The sequence below is a fragment of the Lepisosteus oculatus genome, chromosome 2, assembly GCF_040954835.1.
Source record: "Lepisosteus oculatus isolate fLepOcu1 chromosome 2, fLepOcu1.hap2, whole genome shotgun sequence".
Taxonomy (NCBI): domain Eukaryota; kingdom Metazoa; phylum Chordata; class Actinopteri; order Semionotiformes; family Lepisosteidae; genus Lepisosteus; species Lepisosteus oculatus.
Window position 1 is genome coordinate 78,011,678 of NC_090697.1, and position 4,912 is coordinate 78,016,589.

General features: G+C 42.5%; 1 long non-coding RNA gene across 1 annotated transcript; it reads left to right on the forward strand.

Moving 5' to 3' along the window:
- The first annotated feature begins 1,909 nt into the window (after positions 1 to 1,909).
- LOC107077928 (uncharacterized) lies at positions 1,910 to 4,466 on the forward strand. Its single transcript, XR_001478948.2, has 3 exons — positions 1,910 to 2,174; positions 3,699 to 3,870; positions 4,356 to 4,466. It is a non-coding gene; the product is annotated as an uncharacterized lncRNA (long non-coding RNA).
- The last annotated feature ends 446 nt before the right edge of the window (positions 4,467 to 4,912 follow it).

Here is a 4,912-nt window from a genome sequence, read left to right on the forward strand (position 1 = left end):
TACAATTGAAAAGAAAAAAAGAAAGAGCAGTTAATGTCGGACGTGTGTAGGACTTGCAGAATGATTAAGAATTTGTTGTCTGTGGCTCCTCTGACTGTGCTTTTATGGTCCTCTCAGTAGGAATGTTGAACAAGAAACAATTATATTCAGTTTTTAAGTACCCTGGCAGGCTGTGTGCTGTGTGGTGCTCACCTCTGTCAAGTGTGAAGAGTAGAATATGATTAGTACATGAGCTATACATCTATGCACTATACAGTATCTCATCAGCACCTAAGGGCATTTTTTATTCAAAGGTCCATGCAGTCATTTTAAATTTCAGTTAATTTACGGCCAAAGTTTTTCTTCATCTAGACTGATTTTAAAGTTTTTTGTCTGATGACCCAGAGGACATGTGAATATGTGTTTTGGCAGTATAAGACTGAAATCAAATTCCAAGATGTTAAAGAATGTTGTCTGAAGGCTAAATGTAAATAAGACTGGACTGACAGTAGAGTCCTGAGGGACATTAACAGTGTGAGAAAGAGATTTAACTAAAGAGAGAAAATGACATCAATCAGTGTTTTAAACCAAGACAAAACTGCAGCAGAAAGACCAACTCGCTGATAAGAATGAAAAAAACACCTGAACTTGTCTGAAGGGTAGAGCTGGAATTTCCCTGAGTTTTATTAGATAATTTCCAACATCTGACCTGATGCTTCTCAAACTGGCTGAATTGTTTAACCTACAGAACTGCAATGACAGGTTTGTGACCAATGAGTGGCATGTAAAAATGAAATTACTTTTATAAATCAAGGAATCTGACTGCCTTGCTAGTTGTTTGCATTTAGATTAATTGTAAATTTAAAACCCTGCTGTTAATATGATATTTACACATTACAGACACCTCTGATATTTCTGTCTTTTTAAGTGTCTTACGTTAAGTGTGATTTGCCCACTTCTGAAGAAGGTCTTTGGGCTGGGATGTCAGACTTTTTTAAAAATGTGGAACAATATATTGAAATCTTTTAACCTCATTCTAGGACATTTTTTGCTCACTTTGTATCTTTGCTGCTGACTTTGCACAAGTTGGGTTTTCCAGTTGTTTATGCTGACTTCTCCATATCTGACATTGCTTCAATGAACAAATTAATTCATTGAGCAAATTGATTATCTTTTTCTCCTTCTCTGCTTGCAGGCAAGTGTTTGGGAATTCTGAATGTGATCACGGTAGCAGGTAGGTACTTTTTTTACACAACACAGAATCCTGCAGTGTGTGGGTCACCAAGTCTGAAGTGTCACAGGTCTCCTCTCTTGCTCTCTAAAAGCTGCAGGATTCAAATGCTGCTGTCATCAGATTTCAGTAGGTCTGAGGACGACTGCAGCTGCTCTTCACAGCCATGCTCAGACCTGTGTTGACACTGGTGCCCCATCAAGGGCTTTTCAAGGGGCACAGGGTGGAACAGCTCTGTTTGATAAGGAAAAGCATCATCACCTCCACCCTCCTGATCTCAGGGAAGGGGCTGTATGAGAGGGATGTCTCTGGGTCCCCAGTCCTCCAGCCAGTCTCAGAAATACAAGGGAGGAGCCCGTGTGGAGTCCAGCCTGAGTGCCTCAAGCGCCTTTCACACTGGCAGCTGCCCAGCCCACTGCTGCCCTCTACACTTTTAATATCATGTTACTTTCATCTTTTCTTTTTAATCAAAATTAGACAAAATATTATTTCCCAGTTATTTTTTCTGGCTCTTCCGGGAGCCGTCTACGGGCAGGGCAGCGGTCCTGTCCTGCTGGGTGGGGTCGGGTGCTCCGGGGACGAGGCTGTGCTCTCAGACTGTCCGTCTGCAGGCTGGGGGAGGCAGAGCTGCAGCCAGGGGCTGGACTCCTTTTCTGTGTTTTTTCTTATTTTAACAGGAGTTATTCAGAAGCCCAGCCTGTCCCTGCTGTCCCCTCACCCTGCCTTCAGTCCTGGAGAAGACGTCTCTTTCAGCTGCTTTCCAGGCTCCACACCAGCATTGGCTTTGACTTGTACAGGAGCAGTGCAGGGAGCCCCACTGTGACCCGGACACAGACCACAGTGGAGCTGAGGGTGTCTGACCTGGACTCCTCACACCAGGGCAGCTACAGCTGTCAGTACAGAGTCCAGGGAAGAGGGCAGAACTTCAGCTCTCCTCGCAGCGACTCCATAGACATAACAGTGGGTGAGTTGAACAGGAGACTCTCTTTTGTGCTGACGTGTAGTTTTAAAACTGGAAACTTTCGTGGACCAGTCCCTTCTCTTCTCATGAGGATGACCTCATTCTAGGGTGTTGTGCTGCTTTTGCCAAAAATATGTATTGCAACATATAATGACCTTTCAGTTTAAAGATTAGAGGAAGCATGTTTTATAGTTTTAGTCATCATGGTATAATACTTTGTCAACATGCTTCAGAGTGTACTGCACAATCTCAAGTCATTCTGAAACAAGTCCAGATAATGACAATATATACACTTGTGAGCTCATGTATAAAACTATTTATTTTATATTGTTCTTAAATTCTGTTCTTTATCATAAATGTTGGAAAAAAGCAACTTATTTTATAGGACATATTCAGCAGGGAATTATACCTAAAAAAGATAATACTTCCACCCACACTTCAATCCGTGGATGTTCTCCTCTGCAGATCCTCTTTGAATTCTGCTGAAAGCTTTCTCTACATTTCTGACTGATTTAAGTCATTCAAATTTAACTTGCACTCATCTTGCCAGAAGAAAGGTCATAAGGTTTAAACTGAAAGGTCATATTTTCCTCCAGCTGCCCAAACTGACAAAGGGCTTCTTTCTAAATGTATAACTCCTGAATCTCTTCTGCGCTGTTCTGCGGCAGTGGCTCCCAACCCTGGTCCTGGAGAAACACAATGTCTCTATAGCTATTGTACGAACTGATAACTTTATTTAACTTGTTTCTTTGATCAGCCCTGTGTGTCAGAAATACCCAGGAACTGAGGGTACTGTCTCCCACACCTTCAGCACACAGGAATGTACACAGCCTCTCCTTAACTAGCTTGTCCATATTTCTGATTAAGGTGCTCTTACTACTTGATCGATTTGTGATGCTCAGAAACAGATGGCATGACGACACTATATCACATAACACCATAAGTAGTGTTTCTCTTTTTGCAGAGGTCCACTCTATTACATTTCATGTAACACATAACATAAATGAGAGCATTTCTGAAACTCAGAAGTAAGTACAGGTTTGATTTACATTACAAATCCCATTTGAACGCAAATTTACATACAGTACATGCCCCATAATGAACTCCTACAACCATCAAGAATACAGCGGGTGCAAAAACTGAAAGGCACACTGTTCCTCCAGGATAGAACCACTGTTCTATAGCATTGTGTTGTGACTCTTCTGGAAAGAGATGGATTTTAGTTTTAAAGTGTAAAATCTGAAGTTAAAAGCGTGTAGAAGAGTTTTCCCTTGATCACCCCAGGTGTAAAGATCTAGCTGCAACATTCACTCTCCCTTCAGCCTTGAGCTGCCCTCTTCATCTTCCACCCACAGGCACTCCTCCTGCATCCCTTGACCTTTGCCCTCTATAATGGTAACATCCAGCCTCTTATTCTGCTTATGAACTTCAGCCCAGAATCACCATCAGCGAACCTGATGGAGAGGTGACCCTAGGCAACAGCTTCACCATCACTTGCTCTGTTAAGGTGGTGCCTTTCACCTGCAGATCAATGGAATGGCTGTTCAGTCAGAGAGCACCTACAGTGGCTCCGTCACCTTCTCTGTTCCTGCTGCACAGTATTCCCACATGGGGAATTATACCTGCAGCTATGAGGCTGAAGTGTTCAATCGGACGTTTGTCTCACCTTCAAGTGCTTTGATGCCCCTAACTGTGAGAGGTAAGGAATCAGATTGGCTGAAAATGCTCTGTTGTGTTGTGCATGAAAAGAAAATTGTTCTGAGAATTTAAAGCATTTTCACTTTCCTTTTTAATTTCCAGTGAAAGAGGAGGCTGCATTGGACTGTATTTTTACATTCATTGGGATCTTCACAAACTGCTCATGACATGAAATTATAATACTTTGCAATATGTAAGCAAACATTTTTGCAAATGAACAACAATTTTAGTAAGCCCTTAGAATATTGAAGTGTTCCCTACTGAGAATGACATTCCATTTCTAATTCATGAGCGCATATGTTTTCTATCACGCCCTCCAATCCTTTATTCATAGATAAACCTCCTAACACTGTTGATATGAATGTCAGTGCTTCAGAGCGATATCACCACCCACTGCTCTTAGCTTTCCACGGATTCTGTGGAGAAGAGCCTGAGGTTCAGAACAAGTTCCTGGGATCCACCATTAGGATTTCTCTTTCACTCTAGAGTCCCTGCTGAAGCCTATAGTCCTGCGGTGATGTTAGTGGTGCTGTTGCTGTTGATCCTTTTCATCCTCTTCCTGCTGTGTAACAAAAAGAAGAGAAAACAAGAGAAGGGAGCCACTGCAGCTTGTGAGTACCAGTCCTCCAGAATCTCTGTGCTCCAGCATTGACCTGCTCTGAGTGACATCATCCCCTCCCCTTGGGATGAATCGGGATGAATCGAAACAGCCTCCCCTAGTTTGTAAGCTTTCTAATGTGCAGTGCAGTGACCTCAGATTGCTCCTGAGAGTCAGTGAGTCTCTCAGGGCCTGTGTGCTGCTATCCAGGAGTTCTTCTTCAGCATGTCCAGCCTAAACTGCTACATTCATGTTTGTGCTTTCATGTTCAGTTTCTTGTTGTTTCTGCATGAGTCGCATCAATGTTCACTCTATGATGCTTTAGAGGTGCTCCAGACACCCATTATAAATGTATCCATTGCTCCATTTAGGAATTTAAGCAAGTTAATCTGCACACTGCCTGGCAGAACATTAAAACTATGGCCACAGTCAATATCAATGAGGG